The sequence below is a fragment of the Schistocerca piceifrons genome, chromosome 6, assembly GCF_021461385.2.
Source record: "Schistocerca piceifrons isolate TAMUIC-IGC-003096 chromosome 6, iqSchPice1.1, whole genome shotgun sequence".
Classification (NCBI taxonomy): domain Eukaryota; kingdom Metazoa; phylum Arthropoda; class Insecta; order Orthoptera; family Acrididae; genus Schistocerca; species Schistocerca piceifrons.
Window position 1 is genome coordinate 105,520,275 of NC_060143.1, and position 10,462 is coordinate 105,530,736.

General features: G+C 39.8%; 1 pseudogene; it reads right to left on the reverse strand.

Moving 5' to 3' along the window:
• Positions 1-8,617: 8,617 nt before the first annotated feature.
• LOC124803650 lies at positions 8,618-8,735 on the reverse strand (annotated as a pseudogene).
• Positions 8,736-10,462: the final 1,727 nt, after the last annotated feature.

A 10,462-nucleotide genomic window follows, 5' to 3' on the forward strand; every position in this document is an offset into this window, starting at 1 on the left:
GGCTAGTGTTGGACACACGAGCAATTAATGAAATAATTTTACCAGTTTACACAAAACCTGAAAATTTAGAAGAGCAATTACAGAAATTTCTGGATGCAAAACATTTTTCCACAATATATCTCGCTAACTCATTTTGGCAATTAGGTAAAACTCCTGATTCTCGGAAATATACTGCATTTATATTGGGGGGGCGAACCTATCAGTTTTGTGTTCTACCCTTCGGATTGAATGTCAGTTCTGGAGTATTCATTACAGCCCTGGATACCATGCTCGGCTATGATTTAGTTGAGACAGTCATACACTATGTAGATGATATACTGATAGCTACACAGTCTTGGAATGCACACATTGACACACTTCAAAGAATTTTAGAAAAATTTGCAGAAGCTGGAGTCACAGCCAATCTTAGAAAATCAAAATTTGGTTGCAGTGAGATAAAATATTTAGGACATATCATTAATTCACAGGGCATACGTCCTGATCCGAGTAAATTAGATGCTATCAGAAACTTTCCTAGCCCTCAAACAAAAAAGCAGTTAAAATCATTCCTTGGGCTATGTTCATTCTTCAGATGTTTCTTACCACACCTACTTTTGAACAGTAAACATCTGTTAAATCTACTCAGAAAGAATCAAGTTTGGATGTGGTCGGAACAGTTCCAGAATGACTTTAGTACAATTAAACATGCTTTAGTGAATGCAAACATATTGAGCCATCCAGATTTCAATTTAGATTTTTTTATCACTTGTGACGCTTCATGATCTGGCTTGGACTGTTGCCTAAGTTGTAAAGAATAAAGAGAAGGAACAGATAAGAATTATTGGATTTGCAAGTCGTACTCTATGTGAATATGAGCGTACATGCTCCACTACTGAGCTAGAAACAGTTTCCATAGTCTGGGCATTCAAGAAATTAAATTATTATTTATTTGGCAAACATACAGTAATTTATACCAATCACCAGTCCCTGACATTTTTCTTAACATGTTAACTTGTACATCCTAGACTATCACTATGGACAGTTACTCTTCAGAACTACTCATTTGAAATTAAGTATACAAAAGGTAAGGACAACACCATTGCCGACGGTTTGTCTAGACTTTCACAAGGTATGAATGAAACCAGCAGTGACTTAGAAAACATAGATGACTACAGGATTATCTTAATGCAAGACAAGCAGTATCACCAACATTATATTGATATGTGCAGAAACATGGCTACATTACAAAAATCTGATCCTTACTGGTATAAGATAGTAACATTACTGGTAGAAAAACACAATCATCCTTTGACTAAGTATTACAAGTTACACAATGATGTATTATTTTATCGCCGACATCCAAATACTACTAACTGGTGTTTATGCATTCCCAAAGAGTCTGAAAATAATTTGATTTGGCACACACACTTAGTTTGGGGTCATTATGGGACGAAAAAGTGTTTGGCAAAGCTCAGCACCTACTGTTATTTTAGCAATATGAGAAGAAAAATTTACAGGGAACTGAAAGTATGTCTTATGTCAAAAATCAAATCTTCAGAATTTATCCATAAAAACAGATTTACATTCTATTTTACCGAGTAAACCCCTGGAAATTCTATGTACTGACATAAGTGTACCGCATCCAGCAAGCTCTGGAGGTGTCAAATATATTTTCTAAACATGTATAACTTTATGCTTTAAAATCCGCCACTGTAAATGCTATAATACGCCGATTCTCAAGTGATTACCTGACGCACCTGGGAAAACCTAGAGCAATTCTGTCAGATAATGCAGCATACTACTCTGGGTAGAAATGGAGAAATTTCTTGAAGGACAAGAACATTAAAAGTATATTTATTTCAAAATTTAGTCCTCAATGTAACGCGACTGTGAGACTTTTCCCAGAACTAAACCGATTCATGAGGACCTATATTTCATCAAAATATACTAATTGGGTGTCCTACCTAAATCTTTTCGAAGACATACACAATAACTTAAATATTTACAATACAAATTACACACCTAACGAGACCATGTTCAATTGCAAACAGAACGATCAATGGCTAGAACCATTACCTAAGTTGTCAGACAAGGAAATCACACCTGAACAGAAAATAAGAGAAGTATTGACTACACTGACACATCACGCACAGATACGAAACAAACATCACACTAACATAATAAAAAGAAAACAAAAATTCAAGGCAGGAATGCTTGTACTACTTCGTACTCATCATAAATCTGTAGCTTTCAAGCGACACAATGCTAAGTGGCGTCTGCTATATGAAGGACCTTATATTATTGTTAACATATTGCATCCTAGTGCGTATCTGTTACAACATCCTAGAACTGACAAAGTTATTGGGCTATACGCACACCGAGATCTTAGAGTATTTCATTCTAAATAATGTCAAAGTCATATCCATAAAAACATTGCTAAGCAATTCGCAAAACTCTATTTGCTACAACATAGGTAACAAGTAGTATAGAAATTTTCATTTCAGCTGTACCAGTGACGCAGTTGAAGACAGAAGAACTTTTCTTTCAACGCCGCGGCACTACCAAGAAGATTGAATATTATGGTAAAATTTATGATTACGTAGCAGTGAATGATATATTAATTTTTCACGGAACATATGTGACTGTAGGTACCACTGACTTGGTATAACACCTGAAGAGCCGACAGACGTCATCTGTGAAGTGATCTTTTACTTCGATAAGTAGATTAGACGCACATCTCTCAGCAAGAAAGGCATCTACCAGTAGCCAAGGCCACACAGACACTATGCACACACGCACAAAACGCGAGGAATCTAACAATTTTCCTTCTCTTATTATTCTGAATATTTATTGGGTAGTGAAAACGCCTTTTCCTTCTCTTATTATTCTGAATATTTATTGGGTAGTGAAAACGCCTGGTCTTGCCTGCTGATGTAATGAAAGTTGTGTCTAACCTATTTTAATTTCAGATGACATCACAAAAAACATCGATAAAAACCCAGTAAAACCGTAAAAGAGAATGTAAGTATCTGCAATTCATGTAATCAAATGTGACATAATGTAACAATTTATAGCTATGTAATGATGATGTAAACATGTTTATGTGTAACTGTATTATGTTTATGCTAAGAAAATATGTGACGTGTATATGTATGATTACTTATGATTTTTGGAAGAATGATGTATAATGTAACTGTTACTATGTGAAAATTTGAACGATAACGAGTGCCAAAATGTGAAAAACTTAAAAAAAAATTGCATAGTTAACCACTGTTGACGGACATTAACGTACATTACTAAGTCTGCAATTACGCAGAAACCTATGTGAAAGAAACTGTTAATGATATTCATCATGCATCGTACCTTTGTAAACGCGATGAACGATTTCTTTGATAAGTAACTACGACCATTTAAGTGAGCTATATTTAACAAAAAACTGAAAATGTGCAGTGTATAATTGGTGCATCGTCTAGTGACATTACTACAGCATCTAACTTCAAGATGTTAACTGGATTAAACGGTCACAACGTGCCTGTCCAAAAACAACACGACGAGTGGAAGAATTTTGGTTGGAACTTCATGGAATGGAATGTTCTCGAAATGTGATGGATACACTTACCCGGACTATCCAAGGATCGACGCCAGCTATGTGCCGTCCGAGGTTCTGCAACAAAGCTTCCACGGAATATTGGAAACGAACGCATATGGGCCAATTACTTGACGGGTCACGTCCGATCTGTAATAAACAAAGCTTTTTGTCACAACGAACTGCATCACACCGACTATAAAGGAAATAGGAAATGGACATGCTTACGTATCAATCACGTTGTTATACAGCGATGTTACTGTGATCAAAAAACTTTACCACGACGACACTGACCTGTGAAACATTAGTGTGTAGCAGATGAATATAAACTGTAATAACGACACGATGTGTATCGGTCAATGCACCTGAAACAAAAAGACATTTTTTTTTGAAGTATTTCAATGCAATACTATGTAACTAAGAACATTCAACAATCTAAAGTTGTGTTGTATTATAACAAATACTATAATTTTAAAATTAAGTTACCTTTCATAGAATGTACTCTTCATATGTAGTCTTGGTGGAATATTTTCTTTGTGCAACGACTAAGAAACGCGTGCGCATGCGAACAATATGAACTGCAATACTGTGCCGCGTGATCTAAATTTACGATACAACGGCAGTGCCGGAGTCACATAGACGCTTCTGCCCATGCACGCACTCTATTTTGCCAACATAAGAACTTTTATGGCGCACTTCGTGTCATTCAAATTTTGTATATAATATACTGTATAATGTATGTCATGTAAATAATTGTAGATAACTTAGATTTTCTTGTGCCTATAGGTGAATCGCTTGCCTGCAGGTGTGTCCTTTCAGGGGGTATATAAAGGCACATTTGCATGCCGTGCTTGAGTTTCCTCGGAAACGCGAAATCTTAATGAAATAATTAACCTCTGACAAATAAATAAAGCCTATGGCACAGAACTGCAGCGCTATGCCGCTGATAAAACAAAATACAATTACCACTCTCTTATGTTTCATTAAGAAGAAGTAGGTCATGTACGATAGCTGGTGCGGGAAGCACGTATATTTTATTAACTGACACACCACCATATTCTATGTTTATGAAAGTAAGTTGAATTATTTAACTGTAGGCTTATTCGTTGAATATATGTAATTCAACTAACTGTGTAAACTTTTTTATGTTTAGTAGATAGTCACCTCTGTACGACGAATTGACGTGGCTGGCAAATTATTCTAATATTGAGATTTTGAGTCCGCATCTTCCGCAGCGGTCTTTGGAAACGATTGAAATACGAAATCCGATTATTTGAGTTACATTCCACGGTCAACAACGAATAACATTGCATTTACGAAAAAGCCATTGTCAAGCGTCTGATACCAAATAATGAAACGTCTACGTTCTTGATTAGCAAATATTAATTACATCCAATCACTATCATATATATATACAATAATTAATATTTTATTTTATTGTTTGTTTATTTATTAATTTTATACCACCCACCGGCCTCGCCCCAAGACCTAGTGCACTCTTGAGCTGCCGGGTTCAGCATGCCATCGCCAGTGTACTGGTCCCCTTCGGTGGCCCCGTCGTCGAAGATTTCACTCGACGCTCCTTGGCAAGGGCACCCCGCACTCCGCAGAGGCGGATGCACCTCTCGTCCTTCGCCGCCTACTAGCCCGAGCTTCCACCTCTCGGCCAAGGACCCACTCCTACTCAGGTGGTGGGCCGTTCACTCAGTCGTTCTGCGGTTTTTACCTAGCTAACCTGGCCCAGGCGATGTCACCACCTCCTGGGTTTCGCAGAACACGCCCCTGTTACCCAGGAGCGCGGCGAAGTGTCCTTGCCGACTAGCGCCGCGATCCCACGCCGACAAACGAGGTCGTCGGCATGCAGAGCACCTGCTGGTCTGTGCCCTGCGAAAAGAGAGAGGGACAGATCGTCGGTCCCTCAGACACAGCTCCCCCTGTGCCACGCACCCTTCGCTTTCGCATCGGGTTGGGTCGCAGCTCTCCCTTCTGTCGCAAGGCAGCGTTCGGGCGAACCCGAAAAATGCCGAGCTTAACGTCTGGCACCACGGGAAGGCGGAAAGAGCCACTTGGGAAGGAGAGGCTGTAGGAGACGCATCACTTCCCCTTGTGAGGACTGCCGCGGCGCGCCCGACTAGAAGCGATAGGCCCTGGTGCTAGCCTCTGTGCCTTACGGCGCGCCGGCAACGGACAAGGCCGCACCAAACGCACCGGCAAGCGACCGACCTCACGCCAGACAAAAAAAAAATTAAACTATTTGATTAACACAATCTTACTGTTTGAGAAAGGGCTCCCTGCGAAATTAGCTTTCATATTTTGTCTGTTGGTGCTGATCAAGCAATTCGCCGTGTAGGGACTTCAGGTCACTGTATAGTGCCAGTAAGTAGGGTCACTGCGATGGTTGTAATTGGAGGAACTCTGATGGTCCCTACCAGCCCGTCTTGTACACCGCCTGATATTGGTTGGTTCAAGTGACCGCAGCATCTTCTCCAATGATGTTGTGTCTGTTCTGGGAATACGTTCAAATTGCTCTTTTTGTAGTGTAGTACTCTGTTGACACTTGACTACTGTTTCGCTCCGCTTGTTCCACTTCGATTTCCCACAGTAAATCTTTCTACCGCAATTAAGTTTTCATCGGTATTATTTCTATCGTTATCGTTAATGTAAATACTTTGTAATCACTGTTGGTCAATCTACAAGGAACTGAAAGGAACGAGCAGCTAACGTAGCTGACTGTATTGCTCGATAAGTTTTGCTTAATCATACAGTTAAATTACGGACGACGCTGTTGCTTTCCATACTTATCGTGTTACTTTCGTTAGTTACGTCTTTGCATCCAAATCGACGCAGCTCCGGAATCAGAACATAAAGGTTATCTGCATGAAGGTAGCAACACAGAGGACTAGTTCATATTGTCCTACGCAGCTCTGCTGTGCAATCCAAAGCGGACTAAATCCAACAAGAAGAGCAGCGAATTTGCAAAAGTTAACATCTACAGATGCACTGTAAACCAAATAGTGAATATGAATACTGCATATTTATTGACAGCGGTACGTGACGCAATGAACAACACGAACAAAACGAAACAGGCTAAAACCAAAAGCTGGTCCAACAGCACGGTTTAATTTATGTGCGTAGTTCAGTTGAACAAGTCAATAAAACATGGGAATCAAACTAGGAACAAACGGATGTGATCACAGATGGCAGCTAATATTTACAGTTTCGCTAAACAGTACCATATCGAATAAAAATACTGTATGTTTCCAACAGAATGATACACAAAACTATCAACAGCACGAAGAAAATTACCACCAGCAGCAGTTGTAACGGTATCGAAAAATAAGTCAAATTTAACAAGTGTATTGCGCAAACTGGCATCGAATGAAATATTTATATTGCATGACACGATGACCTTGTGAAACAGTTACAAGGGTAGTGTCAGGCAAAGAAAGAATGGGTACTGGAAACCTTTTCTTCATTCGTCCAAGTGTCGAGCGTTCATCCGAAAGAAGTTTTTCGTTAACAGCGCCCCGGGAAAGTGTAGTCGAACCGGTGCTATTTTTATATGGTCCTACATAAATAATCTGACGGGCAGAGTTGGTAGCTATTTGCAGTTCTTTCCTAATGCTGCTGTGGTGTACCAGAAAGTCTCGTCGTTGAGTGGTTGTAGGAAGACACAAAAGAAGTTGCAGAAAATTTCTAGTTCGTGTGATGAATGGTAATTATTTTTAAATGTTGAAAAGTGTAATTTAATGCTAACGACTAGGAGAAACAAACCAGTAATGTTCGAATACAACATTAGTAGTGTGCTGCATCACGCAGTCACGTTGATTAAATGTCTCGGTGTATCTCTGGAATGTGATATGACACGTAACGATCATGTAAGGATTGTCTAAGGGAAAGGCCAATTGCTGACTTTGGTTTATTGGAGCAATATTAAAAAGAGTGGTTCATCTGTAAGAGAGACCACATATAGGGCACTAGTGCGACGCATTCGTGAGTTCTGTTCTAGTGTTTGGGATCCGCATTAGGTCGGATTGAAGGAAGACATCGAAGCAGTTCAGACACGGGCTGCTGGATTTGTTACCGGTAGGTTCGAGCAACACAGAAGTGTTACGGAGATGCTTCGGGAACTGGAATAGGAATCGGTGAAGGGAAGGCGATGTTCTTGTCGAGAAACACTGTTGAGAAAATGTATAGAGAACCGACATTTGAAGATGGGTGCAAACCACTGAACTGCCGCCAACGTACATTTGGAATGACAACGAAAAAAAAAAAAAAAAAAGAGAAATTCGCTCTCGTAAAGAGGCACAGAAGATACAGGTTCTCTCGTACCATACAGTGGCTTGCAGAGTATGTGCAATGTGTAGATGTAGATGTAGAGTCAACTTCTCTCTCCCATGACTTAGCGGCAATGCTTGATGTACAATTAGTGGATATCGGCTGCAGTGCATTCCGAATATCTTTACTGATATTTGATTCCATATGATGAATCACGTTCTTGAAGGCTGTAAGATGGGGCCTCGAATGCTACTCGTACTTTACTTATATGTGGAAATAAAGGGGAGTACTTTTTCTGGTTCATATTCGCAAGCATTTTTTATATAATTCTTACTAAAATTTAAAATTTAAATATAAAGTGAGATGGTTTCTACTGGATTGTTTCTATTTTATTAAGAAATGAGAACGGTAGTGTAGGTTATCAAATATAGATATTTGCGTTATGGTAAAATATGACTAGTGGTATAAATAGTGTGTATTCGTTAGTATAAAAATACAGGCCATTTTATCTGCAAACAGGTAACCATACGTTAAAAAACAGTTGTATTTTGTCCAAATATGACAAGTAGTATAAGCACTCCATCTTCAGGCCACGAGTGGCCTACCGGGACCATCCGACCGCCGTGTCATCCTCATGGAGGATGCGGATAGGAGGGGCGTGGGATCAGCACACCGTTCTCCCGGTCGTTATGATGGTCTTCTTGACCGAAGCCGCTACTATTCGGTCGAGTAGCTCCTCAATCGGCATCAAGAGGCTGAGTGCACCCCGAAAAATGGCAACAGCGCATGGCGGCCTGGATGGTCACCCATCCAAGTGCCGACCCCGCCCGACAGCGCTTAACTGCGGTGATCTCACGGGAACCGGTGTATCCACTGCGGCAAGGCCGTTGACAAGTAGTATGAGTATGGTGTATTCATTATTACAAAAATTCAAGCCATTTTATGCTGCAAACAATTAGCCTCACATAAAAAACCATTGCATTATAGTTATTAAATATGACTAGTACATCAGTGGTGTATATTTTTTACTAAAAAAATTTAAGCCGTTTTATATTACAAACAAGTATCTATATACAAAAGCCAATTTATAGTCTGTAAACTTAGTTGTTCTCCAATCTGAAAAGGGAACAGTGTTAATGGGCTTTGAAACTCAAATTAACTCAAATTAACTAGCTGAATTTCTAGGTAACTAGTGTAAATCCTCCGTCTGTGGCTGCTGCTTGGGATCTTCCTTCACGGACTTTTGAAACGAGTCGTCCCTTTTTAATTGATGTGAATGCAGGTAGACACTGATAATAAATCTTTATTGCCTTTGAATAAACTTTCCTTTGCGACAAAGCGTAACACAAATTGTGGGTTCAACCGTCTGAATGAAAGACACACACACGCACACAAACACACACACACATACACACACACACACACACACACACACACACACACACACACAAAGCGATTATCCTGAAAAAATACATAAGCCATCTTATGCTATTACGAAACATGCAATAATATGACAGACACGAATATTTCACTGATATGTATTTCAGTCCTATGTCGTATTCGAAACATTTACTCTTGATCTCATATAAACTGACGACTAATATAAGTTATCATTATTTTTCGTTATAAATCTTCCGACTAGTTTGATGCGGCTCTCCACGATCTACTCTCGTTTCCCAGATGCTTCATATCAGGGAAGTACTTCCAATCGGCATCCTCTATTCGTATGCAGTAAGGACGGTATCATCAGCTGTATGTACTGTTTTTTTTCATATGCCGTTGGTTTCAGTGTAAGAGTGCACCATCTTCAGGCCTCTCCAGCGCTCTGGGTAATCACATTGATACCCCTAATTATTATTATAATTTCTGTCGAATGTTCAAATCGTCAGCTTCTTCTAAACTGAAGCTACTTGCGGCATGTGGTGTGTACGTGACAGTGTATCAACTAAACTCTTAATCTACTTGCTCCCGGATCGCCTCACAATCTAGTACCTCATTTCGGAATTTCTGACTCACCATGATGTAATACTCCTGATATCTTCTTGTGCCTCCATGGTTTTCCCACGTATATCTCCTGATTTTTGAGCAGGGTGTTCGCTATTACTAGTCGCTACGTTCTGCAGAACTCAAGGGGTCTCATTCTCATCACTTTACCAGCATCCTGCCGTAACTCTTGAGTAATTTGGAAACAGTCAAATACAGGCTCATTGGTACTGCGGCCATTTTCTACTGTGTCTCTAGAGCGAAGACGTGTCATACACTCAGTTTCAGGAAGAATGCTGAACTAGACTGTCTGGAAGTCTACAAACGAATTTCGAGTAAAATCTCTAAAACTGTACGTTTGAGAGAGTACATAAAACACAGTAACGAGATCAGCTGAGCACGAACGTATCTCCGTAACTCGTGTAGATAGCTTTCGTAAAACAAAACTTGTCAACCAACAGAACGTTTCCCACTCTTCAGCTGTCAAGCCGATTGTACACTAATTCTCACATTTACTGGCCCCTCGTAACCTCGGGCCTGAGTCGATTATATTCTTCCGAAAGTCCGACAGTTTGTCTTTTGTCTTAAACGTTGTAGATAACGAGAAGTAAACTTTTGTTATCCTCTTCTCCCGCA